Source organism: Petaurus breviceps, unplaced genomic scaffold (assembly GCF_028583685.1).
Source record: "Petaurus breviceps papuanus isolate PSGF00001 unplaced genomic scaffold, PetGlider_PUasm1.0 214, whole genome shotgun sequence".
Taxonomy (NCBI): Eukaryota; Metazoa; Chordata; class Mammalia; order Diprotodontia; family Petauridae; genus Petaurus; species Petaurus breviceps.
Window position 1 is genome coordinate 22,445,610 of NW_027185863.1, and position 12,530 is coordinate 22,458,139.

Sequence of the window (12,530 nt, forward strand, 5' to 3'; positions counted from 1 at the left end):
TGACATATCTAAATAGCACACCGTGATTCCTTTCAAGCTCAAAAGCCTGAATCAGATTTTACAAAAAGTATCTGAAGATGTAGGAAACAGAGTAATCCTTATCTCTCTATGTTCTTTTGTTTTTATGAAATATCTTCCTAAGTGCCTTTGCTCATTTTATTTCACATTGATTAAGATGGAAGGATCTTATTTGAAGAAAATTGTCATTTATTTTTACCAAATAAGGATTCCATTTGCGAAACTAACATTTGATGTTTCCTTTTTCTGTTTATGCTTATAATTCTTTAAAGAATAAAAAAACATGCTTTATACTTTAAAAGAATGATTTCATTTTGGTTGGCTTTATTTTCTTTCTCAAATACTTTTTCTTTTCTTTCTTTCTTTATTGGGGGGGAGGGTGGAGGCAAGGCAATTGGTGTTAAGTGACTTGCTTAAGGCAGCTAATAAGTGTCAAGTGTCAGAATTCACATTTGAACTCAGGTCCTCCTGGCTCCAGGGCCAGTGCTCTATTCACTGCACCACCTAGCTGCCCCTCCAAATACTTTTTTCAACCCTATTTAAATTAAAATTTAAGAAATAGGATGAATTTTTATCCTTTGAAGTTAGTAATATTAAGTATTTTGTTCCATCCACAGAAATTTTTCTTAAAAGTGATCTTTTTCCTACCTGATTTTCTTTTCAGGACCTAAACAAAATGAAACCACTAAGCTTAAATGAGAGTAACTTTTTGATATTGCAAAACCTTTCTTAAAAACTGGAGAGATGATTTTCCTAATTTTGACTGAACTAAATTTGCAAATTGTTAATAAATCGAGTTTAATATAATTAATCTTTATACCAATGAAAAATTACAGTAGCACTTAAAAACTCAATATATTACCCTCATTTTTAAAAAAATATTTCTCAGGTTATAATTCTTATTCCAAATGTTTTTGGTGAATCCTTCTCTTGATTTTCCTACTGCAAATAATCCAACTCATTTTTTTCTGAAAATCAGATGCAATGTCTTTGACTCACTCTGGATAGTATGAAATTGAATTCCTTCTTCAATGAATGCCTACAATAAAGGTTACACTCAAGATCCTGCAGACTCTGCCATTGGAAAGTGAGAAAGGAAGACATCTTTTATCCTTACTAACAATAAAGGAATAGTGTTGGTTTATTCTCCTCTGCTTCTCATTCCTCTAAAAGGAAACAGCAGAAATTTGACTCCTTTACCTGCCTGCCCCAGCACAAATCATCCAAGCCTATCAGTTAGAATGTATTTTCCAGCTATGGAGGCCAGAATTACCAAGTAAAATAGATTGGTTACTAAATTGATGATCCCTAGGGGAAAACAAGATGCAATTATCTGTCTTTATACAACTAAATTGTTCCTTTAGGGCAAGATTAAGATTATAGCTAAAGGATGGGGAAGTGCTATGTTTGGCCTATGTAAACAAAAGGCTTCATGTTCCATATTCAGTCTTAACCTTCTGAGGTCAAACAGATACAAAGAAGATACTTTTATTCTTAAAGGAAGCCTGTGTTTTGTTTCCAAGACATGTGAATGTAATTTTCTGGTGTCCATGTGTCCAGTTATCCTTTAAATTTTTTCCCACTTTATTTTATGTGCAGAGTCTCAAATTTAGTTACAAAGGTGTTAGTTAAGGATCAAATACCATCTTTTTTCAACTCTTTAATATTATCACTCTCAATAATTAGACGGAAATATTTAGAAATTATATAAACTGCATATTGTGTGTTTTCTTTCATTTTTCTTTCTTTCTTTCTTTTGTAGAAGATAAAAACAATTCTTCTAAACCTAAAAGAAAAGCATTTAAGTTTATAAACCCTTATTTCATTATAACCATAAAACAAATAAGTTATATCTCTCATTGTTTCCATTTCTATAGTTTCAAAAAGTTATGGTATTAATAAATTTATGTAGCTCTTATTTTTGCTTACTTAGTAGTGAAACAGCCTAAGTATCAGTTGTGTTGAGAGACCTAGTGAAAGGAGAAGCACTTAATGGTGAGTTTCAGAGTATATGCTTAGATGAAGAAGAGGAGATAAGCATTTATTAAGCACCTACTATGTGTCAAGCATTGTGATAAATGCTTTTATCATATTAATTTTTTACCAATTTTAAATATATTTTATTCTCCAGGACAAGAATTGCATTTCCAGTTGCTTACAATACCAATAAAGTACAATGTTGTTCATTTCTCTCCCTCTGCACAATTCAAGTATTCAGAATGCCCAGATTTATACAGTAATTTAAATGTTACTCTCAAACCACTACTGACTTTACTACAAATTTGAGTCCTTTGATTTTTGGAAAGCTGTGTGGAATGTTCTTTCTTCTGGTGCGTTTAGTCAATCTCTTCAATGGCGGGTCCAGAGAAGCACCTCCAGATATGACTTCACTCTCTGGAAACCCCCCAGGCATGCCTCCTGGCATGCCCTCTGCACTCTGGTACAACTTAGTAATGATGGGGTTGCAGACCTTCTCCAATTCTTTCTGCTGATGCTCAAATTCTTCCTTCTCAGCAGTCTGATTTTTATCTAACCAGTTAATTATTTCATTACATTCGTCAAGGACCTTCTGTTTGTCTTCAGCACCAATTTTGTCTTGCAGTTTTTCATTTTCTATGGTAATCCTCATATTGAAAGCATAAGATTCAAGAGAGTTCTTGGAAGACACCTTCTCTCTCTGTTTCTCATCCCCAACCTTGTATTTCTCAGCCTACTGGACCATGTGTTTAATGTCTTCTTTGCTCAGATGTCCCTTATCATTGTGATGGTGATCTTGTTCCTCTTGCCAGTGCTATTACCCACAGCAGAAACACTAAGGAAGTCATTTGCATCAATGTCAAATGTTACTTAAATGTGAGGAACAGCCCTGGGTGCTGGGGGATTCCTGTGACCTCAAATTTGTCAAGCAGGTTGTTATCCTTTTTCATTGTTCTCTCACCTTCGTAAACTTGAAGAAGCATACCAGGCTGGTTTTCCGAATAGGTGGTAAAGGTTTGTGTCTTCTTGGTGGGGATGGTAGTATCAAGTTTGATCAGTATGGTCATAATTAAACCAGCAGTTTCAATTCCAAGCGAAAAAGGAGTGACATCCTATATTGGTGAGTGCTGCACATTCTCAGATTTGTCTTTAGACAAAATGGTAACCTGGACTCCTCCACCATAGATTAACAGCATCATCAGGATTGATTCTCTTGTTGAGCTCCTTGCTATTGAAGAAGCTTCTGGATTTGGGGGATTTGAGTGAAACCACCTACCAGGATGATGTCATGAATCTGTAATTTATCTAGCTTGGCATCTCTTAAGGTCTTTTCTAAAGGGTCCATTGTGCTGCTGAAGAGATCAGCATTCAACTTGTCAAAATGGGGTTGGATGATTTGATGCCAATCTTAATACTGGTCCAGGGTATGTGTTGCACATTCACAAGCAGTGTGAAGATCTCAAACAGCCCTCTTGTTCTCACCGATGTCCTTCTTGTGTTTTCACTTGAACTCAACAATGAAATGGTTGACAATTCAGTTCTCAAAGTCCTCTCCTGCTTCAAGTGGGTGTCCGTAGCTGTGAACTTGACCTCAAAAATATAATCTTCAATGGTAAGAATGGGAACATCAAAAGTACCACCTTGTAATGGGAATGCAAATTTGGAAGATCTTCCCTACCCCTAGGCTAAAGTGCACCTGAAGCCTGATGTGGGAGGCTTGTTTTTCAGTAGATACTTCTTGATTGGCCAGTGAGTCAATAAGGGTGTTACATTCTCTGAGCCAGGAGAAGGCTATATAAGCCCTGATGTGTAGCTTTGTTTTGGGGGCTCACTTTGAGAAGTGTTCTGTGATTTGATCTGTATTCTGGGAAGCCGTTGTCCAGGGCCCCCCTGGCTTTGAAAAACCCAGATGTTGATTTGTTATGGATGTAATGGTTGGACAGTTTGGAAATCTGTCTACTTGATCTGTTTCTGTCTTGATAATTCTTCCTGTTTACTTTGAGGTTCGGGGTGCTGACCTTTTTTCCCTTGAACAAGGTAAACGATATATGTCTGACTGATTAAAGTAAGCTTGTTAACCCATTTTGAGTTGCTTTCCTTTAACAAAGCAGATCCAAGAACCTGTGTGAACAGCCACCCTAGGGACTCCAGGGTGCTTGCTGCTACACACCTCCAAGGTCAAAGATCAACACATTTTTCTCTGCACCAACCTTTTTCTCCAAGCAGCAATTGGATCACTGATGATTCAGAACACATTGAGTACAGCAATGGTTCCAGCATCTTTAGTGACCTGATATTGGGAATGATTAAAATGGGTTGGTACTGTAACCACAGCATTTGTGACAGTCTTCCCAAGGTAAACTTCAGCATTTTCTTTCATCTTGGTCAAGACCATATAAGATACTTCTTCTGGATAAAAACTTTTGGTTGGGGTGGCCAGGTAGCACAGTGAGTAAGAACACCACCCCAGTGTCAGGATGACCTGGGGGATAGAATCTGGGCTCAGACACTTAGCATCCACCCAGAAACACCTGGCCGTGTAACCTTGAGCAAGTTACTTAACCCCAATTGCTTAGGGGTGGCCAGGTGGCTCAGCGAGTAAGAGCACCGGCCCCAGTGTCAAGATAACCTGGGATCAAATCCATGCTCTGATTCTTAGCACCACACCCAAAAATAACTGGCTGTGTAAACTTGAGCAAGTTACTTAACCCCAATTGCTTTAAAAAAAAAACTTTTGGTCTCCCCTTTGTACTCTTTGTATAAGGGAGTTGTACCTTAGCCCTGCTATGTCATTCATACTATAAAAGGCCAATGCTTCATGCCCAAGTGTAAACGGCATCATCAAATCTGTGACCAAACAGATGTTTGGCATCAAAACCGGTGTTGGTGGAGTTCATTGCAACTTGATTCTTTCCAGCATCACCAATTAAATGTTCTGTGTCATGAACGGTGACATCACTTGGGGTGGTCATTGGTCCTTGGTCATTAGCAATGATCTCTACTTTCCAGCCTTGGAAGACTCCCACACAGGAATGGCCAAGATCAGTGCCAACTGTGGGTCTCTTCAATATGGTTAATGGGGAGTCAGGGGTTATAGCTCACAACTATGGAGAAAGAAGGGATGCTGCTGCACTGAGTAGAACTATTATCTATTTCTTTTTTTTTAAGCAATTGGAGTTAAGTAACTTGCTCAAGGTTACAAGGCCAGTTATTTCTGGGTGTGGTGCTAAGTATCTGAGCCCGGGATTAGATCTCCAGGTCATACCAACACTGGCTGCCTGAATGAAACAATATAAAATTACTGAGACTATGCTTTATACTAAGACCATTCTGACACTTTGAAAATGCAACGTTAAACAAATAGTCAAAATTTCATTACCAAAAAAATATAAATGCTAAGGAAAAAATGGTGAGAAATAAAAGAGAGTTCTGTTGGTTGCCATGAAGGAATAACGATTTTAAGAATCTTTCATTTTTTTCAGAATGATGGTTTATAATAATGAAATTTATGAACATCTATATTGAAATGAAATATGCATATTTTATAAAGACTGAAAATCTTTCTGTGTTGAATGATGAATCACAAGTAGAAAGAATATTTATTAAAAGCCAGGTACTATGCTAAATGATATAGATATAAAGCAAGCAAATAATACAGATCTTGTCCTCAGTGAGCTTAAATTCTAATCAAGAATAAAATACACAGAGAGAAGAATGAAAAGGGGAGGAATTGATATGACTAATTAAAATAATTAAGATTTAAGCATGACTGGAGGTGCTAACTAATGCTTACATGATGATAAGAAGTAACATTACAGAGTCACAGAATTTCAAAACTGGAAGAAGTCTCAGAGGCCATTAAGCTCAATCAAAATCCTGAAAAACAGTATCCTCTACAATATGTATAATAAAATGCCATTTGGTCTTTGTTTAAAGACTTCAAATGGAGGAGAACCCAGTACTACTTGTTGCAGCCTTTTACATTTTTTAATATCTCTCTAGTCGTTATGAAGTTTTTTTTTCTTCTTTGCTTATGCCAAGCTTGAATGGTCCTCTTTTCAACTGCTATCTCTTTCTTTGAGATATGTTGTCAACCCTTTCTCCTCTTTCAAATATTCAAAGAAAGTTATCATTTCTACTTTAAGTTTTATCCATTCCAGTTCCTTCAACCAGCCTTCACATGGAAAGAACTCAAGACTCTTCACCACACTAGTTGCCCTCCCATGAACTCTCTCCAGCTTAAAAACACTTTCCTAAAATGTGTTGCTCAGGTTTGTAAAGAATACTGCAGATGTTATTAAACAAGGGCAGAAAATGATGGTATTTTTATCTCCTTGTTACTGGACTAAAGTTTTTTTTTCTTAATGGAGTCTAATATTGCATTAACATTCTTGTCTTGCATGACATACTGTCAAGTGATATTGAGCTTATAGTCCATAATGAGCTTGCATTAATACTCTGGATTGAATTTAAGAAGGAATTAAATACCTCTATCAAGTTGTCTCCTATTCTATAGGAGATATTGTAAGTAAAAGATAATGGGCTGAAGGATAAAAGAAATAGCAAAGAACCCTCTATATGTGAATATCTAAAAGAGACTTTTTAGTGACTAAATAATTGGGCTTTAACTGAACAAGGGAGAGCATCTTACAGTAATCCTTCATTCAAATTATAGAATTGATCCTGGCGCTTTTCCTGAAAGCAAAAGACAGAGGGTATATTACATTTAGAGCACCAAGAGTTCTGGATGAAGCAATTTGAACTAAAATAATTAAAAATGATTACATCCTGTCATCTAAGAGCCTCTATTTGAAATGTTAAAAATGTGATATTCTTGCTACATAGACATTGTAGATTATATTGTTCCAGGAAAATATCTCTTTGGATTCAATTATAACATAATGTAATTATAAAATTATGATGAATTAATCTTTCCTCCTTCCTTGAGGGAGTTTTCTCCTACATATTTTAAAGTAAATATATTATTCCATAATATTCCCAGGAAAATATTTCAGGAATCTATCAAATATTTATAGATATTTCAGCTAGAAAGGCATGTGAGAGTGTGGAATAATACTTGTATGGAATTTGTAGTATCAAAGGACCTTGGCCAAAATCCTTGGTTCTCTTACCTTTTAAAGGTGTAATCTTGGTAAAGTCATTAAGCTACTTTTGGTCTCAGTTTTCCCCACTATAAAATGCAAGTTGGAATATACGTCCTCTGAGGTCCCTTCTTATTCTAAATTTGAAACGCTAAATTTATGTTGAAAGGTGTGCAATGTGGTAGAGTGGAATGACCACATGGCTTAATCTCTATAAGACTCAGATTTTTATCTCTGAAGTGGGCATAATAATACTGATGCTAATTATTTCTCTGAATTCTTAGGAGGAAACTACTTTATTGATTGTAAAATTTTGTGGGGGGGATGGGTTTCTTTGTTTTTGTCTTGTTTTGTTTTTAAATTAGAATTGCCTTTATTCTACTTAAACATATTTTTGGATATGATGAATAGTTGTTTGCAATTTTATCAAAATTCTTTATTTGGATATGGGCAAATAGAGTCTAGTTTTTGTTTTGTTTTGTTTGTTTTTTGGGGGGAAGGGAGAGGGCAGGGCAATTAGGATTAAGTGACTTGCCCAAGGTCACACAGTTAATAAGTGTTAAGTGTCTGAGACCGGATTTGAACTCAGGTACTCCTGACTCCAGGGCTGGTTCACTGTTCACTGCTCCACCTAGCCGCCCTGAGTCTATTTTTTAAGAATAGAGGAAATGGACTGATTAATGATAGTCCTAGCAATATTCAATAATTCCTTACCCTCATTCATCATTTAAGGGATGAACGTATAGAATGGGAAACAGTAGAAAATAACAATCCACATTGACTTGTCAAGAACAAAACATGCCATGTTACTCACCCCTCCCCTCCCATTGCCCCCTTTCTTCTGGCAAGTACATTAGATCACAAGGGAAATGCCATAGTCATAAAATAACTGAATCAGAAAAGCAAGAAAAAGTATCTAATGATATCCCTCTGGACAGAATAAAAAATATATGAACTTCATCATTGTACCATTTGGTGTTTTCAGAACTGGCCAAGTGGCAGAACTCCCAAAGTGATGATTAATGGGTCATTGTAATCCTGGAGGGTGATATCAATTAGAATACCACAGGACTCAGTGCTTGATCATGTTCAGTTCTGTATGTTTACCAATGACTTGCATGAAGGCATAGGTTGCCAGATCATCAAGGTTGCATGTGGCATAAAGCTGTGAGAAATTACTCATATGTCAATTTGCTGGATGACAGAAGCAGGAACTAAAACCATCTCTTCAGAGTAGAACAAAAGTCTGATTCTAATAAAATGAAATTGAATAGGAATAAATGTGAAGAATAAGTGTAAAGTTGGCCTCAGATAACAATTTCATGTTAAAAAAAAACCTCAGGGATAAAAGAGACTAGTAGGTTTATATGAATATGCTATGGAATCCCAGTATGTGTGCAAATACATACATGCACACATATGCATATATGTACCTATATATACACGTATGCACCACACATATATACATATACACATATACATACATGCGTTTGTGTGTGTGTGTTATTTGATAGAAAAATAATGTCCAGAACTGGAGTCTCTGGTCCCAAATTTGATATACTATGTGAAGTTCTGTCACATTTTAGAAAGGACATTGCTAAACTGGAGGCATTCCAGGCAATGATCACCATGATAATGCATGAGGTGGATATTACAAAAGAATGCATATTTAGGGCTGGAGGAGAACATGGAGGTAACAATAATTTATTGTTCTTGAGATAATTTAAACATGTCTGTCTCTTCATTACCCCATTTGGGGTTTTCTTGTCAAAGATACAGGAATGATTTGCCATTTCTTTCTCCATTTCATTTTACAAATGTGGAAGCTGAGGCAAACAGGGTTAAATGACTTGCCCAGGATCACGCAGCTAGTAAATATCTGAGGTCAGATTTGATGTCAGGAAGATGAGTCTTCCTATCACCAGGACCAACGCTCTATTCACTGTGCTAGCTAGCTACCCACAATCTAATAATAATACCTGCTAAATATAGATGTAGATGTGGTTATACATAAAAACAATACTTGAAATAATAATATGGATATGGTATGTTAAAGTTTGTGAAATGCTTCACAAATACAATTTCATTTTTATCATAACAGCAAATCTGGAAAATAGCTGCTATTATTATTGCCATTTTATGGAAGAGGAAATGAGGCAGAAAAAGGTTAAATAACTTTGTACAGTTCATACAGCAGGTAGGTTTTGAGATTTGTACTCATGTCTTTTTGACTTATCCCCTACACTGCCTCCATATGATAATTTAAGTTTTAACCCCTCCCCCTCCAAAATGTTTATATACTTTATCTAATTTGATCCCAACGACAACTTTATGAAGCAGCTACTACAACGTCATCATTTTACAGAAGAGGTCACTTTAGCTGAGAGCACAGAATGAGTGAGCTATTAAGAAAGCCAGGCCAGGAGGAACAAAGACAGATTGAAGGAAATTGAAAATTGAAAGTAAAGGAAGGACATCATAATGTCTTTTTACAGCATTCCATTTATTTGGAAGAGAGGTTATATTTACTTTGTTTTCATCCAAGTAGCAGAAAACAAGAGAGGGAGACTTTTTCAAAAGTTAGGTTTTGAATTCACGTAAGCAAGGTTACCTAAAAAGTAGAGCTATCTCACAATAGACTTATGTGATTATAGGAGTGCTAAGCTAAGCTTATGTAAAAGCCACATGTTAGGGGATGCTGTAGAAGGAGATTCTCTATTAATAACTTCTAATATTTCCCTGAGCATTAAGATTCTATAGCTCTATATAGCTGAACATGCCTTCCAATTTTCTCTTATAGTTAATACCCACACTAGCTCAATTCCTTTCATCCTAAATCAAAGCTCCTATTTTCATCTCTTTAGTCTATTTTGTTGTGTTAATTGGGAATTTTGCCTCCTTCATATTTCTTAAAGACTATTTGCATTGATTCAAGTTGCAGTATAAAAGGTAAAAGAGCATACTGCAAAAAGAAAAGGAATATTATGCATCAGAGTCATATAGTTAAACTTTAATTTTATTATTTCTCTGTCAAATTTTATAAACAATGACACGGAAAACTATTTAGTTTCCTGTGGCAAACAGAATGCATAGATTTTTTTTTTAATTTACTGAACTTCAAACAGGAGAATTATGTTCTATTTTGATTTTCACACTTTCATATCTTTTAACACTACAAATTTATGTGGGGCTGTGACATGTCCAATGTTATTACTTTCCTTTATTTTATTTATTTATTTTTTTGTTTTATTTTTGGAGGGGAAAGGGCAGGGCAATTGGGGTTACGTGATTTTTCCAAGGTCACTGTAGCGGCAAGCACCCCAGTGTCCCCAGGGTCCTTGCCAACAGGGTCTTGGATCTCCTTTGATAAAGGAAAGCAACTCAAAATGGGTTAACAAGCTTATTTTAATCAGTCAAACATATATCGTTTACCAAGTTCAGGGGAAACAGGTCAGCACCTCGAACTTCAGAATATACAGACAGAATTATCAAGACAGAAACAGATCAAGTAGACAGATTTCAAACTGTCCAACCATTACATCCTTACCCAATCAACATCTGGGTTTCAACATCTGGGTTTTTCAAAACCGAGGGGGGGGCTCTCAACAATGGCTTCCCAGAATCCAGATGAAATCACAGAACACTTCTCAAAGTGAGCCCTAAAGCAAAGCTACACATCAGGGCTTATATAGCCTTCTCCTGGCTCAGAGAATGTAACAACCTTATTGACCCACTGGCCAATCAAAAAGTTTCTACTGAAAAACAAGCCTCCCACCCCAGGCTTCAGGTGTACTTTAGCCTAGGGGCAGGGAAGATCTTCCAAATTTACATTCCCATTACAGTCACATGGTTAGTAAGTGTTAAGTGTGTGAGGCTGAATTTGAACTCAAGTCTTCCTGACTCCAGGGCCGTTGATTTATTCAATGCACCACCTAGTTGCCCCCAACTACTTTCCTTTATAATTACAGATCTTATGATAACATGGTTCTCCTGTGTTTCTTCATTGTTATTTTTTTTAGGGTTGGCAGCTTGTCTTTCGCTATTTTGTTGTTTTTTTTTTCTTAATTGAACCTTATGTAAATAGAATCAGTTGTGCTAAAAAGAATAAACTTCAAACATTACGACTGCTGAAAGTTTTTTGTTTTTTTGTTAGACTCATAAATTTAGAGCTGGAAGGGGTATTGGGCCTCCTCTGGTCTAATTCCCTCATTTTACATATGAGGCAATGGAGACCTAAATAAGTAAAATGGCTTGCCCAACATCTTACAGGGAGCAAGTGGAAGAGCTTAGGTCTCCTGCCTCCAAATTCAGCACTTTATTTACTTCATCATGCCACCTATTACCTTGATAATGACATTTCAACAGGATGAGCAAGTTGATCCTTAGTCAATCACTGGACTTTTCCTATGCAGGTATGGTGGAAGGTAGATTATGTCTCACCAAGTTTAGAGCTTAGCAGCTGGGTGTTGTGCTCTATATGGGACATCAATGAGACACAACTACAAACTTAATCTGCAATATAAACAAGTGATTCATACAAATTAAAATGTTGTGGGAAGATATCTACTAGGGTTTGCCAATTTTAAAGCAGATCTTTATGGTCCTAGATTGCCTGCGTACATATTTTGATGATTTAAAAAAAGTAGGTGAGCATCATACCTGTGTCCAACCTTACTTGGCAGAGAAATAATCACGCACCTGCTGATTCACTATCATGTGACATAATTTCCTAACGTGCCACCTGTGTTAGAACATATTGTACATCTACGATTTTTTAAAAAGAACTTTATGAATATTAAAAGCAAACCCTACTTCTTCCTTCAATGTAGTTGGCTGCATATTCCACTCCCAATGTCTAACCCAGGTGTTGATTTAAAATTCAGTGGCAAAAAATTATCATCAAATGATTATACCATTCTAAATTATCTCATATTCTTTTGATACTTGATGTATCTAAGAGAGCAAGCAGCCTGGTGAACATTTCCTTTCCAATTGACCACATAATGCATGTTGTCTTCAAAGGCCAGAGCTTCATCATTTTGAATTTCATTTTAAACAAAGATTCCTAAGTAAGTGTTCCCACAGCTGCCTTGTCAGGTCTGAAAAGGAGGGGGGGGGAAAGAATCAGGCTACTGTATTTATTTTTGGCTTACATTTTGACTGGTCTAGGATGAGAACTTCATTTATTATTAGTATCATTTGTTAATCAGAAATAAGTTGTTTTTTTTTTTTTTTTATTAAGCAATCAGGGTTAAGTAACTTGCTCAAGGTTACACGGCCAGTTATTTCTGGGTGTGGTGCTGAGTGTCTGAGCCCGGGATTCGATCTCCAGGTCGTCCCAACACTGGAGCCAGTGCTCTTACTCGCTGAGCCACCTGGCCACCCCTAAGCAATTGGGGTTAAGTAACTTGCTCAAGGTTACACGGCCAGGTG

The 12,530-nt window shown here is 36.4% G+C and overlaps 1 pseudogene; it reads right to left on the bottom strand.

Annotated features, from left to right (window-relative positions):
- Positions 1-2,272: 2,272 nt before the first annotated feature.
- On the bottom strand, positions 2,273-11,820 carry LOC138165636 (heat shock cognate 71 kDa protein-like; annotated as a pseudogene).
- Between the last annotated feature and the right edge of the window lie 710 nt (positions 11,821-12,530).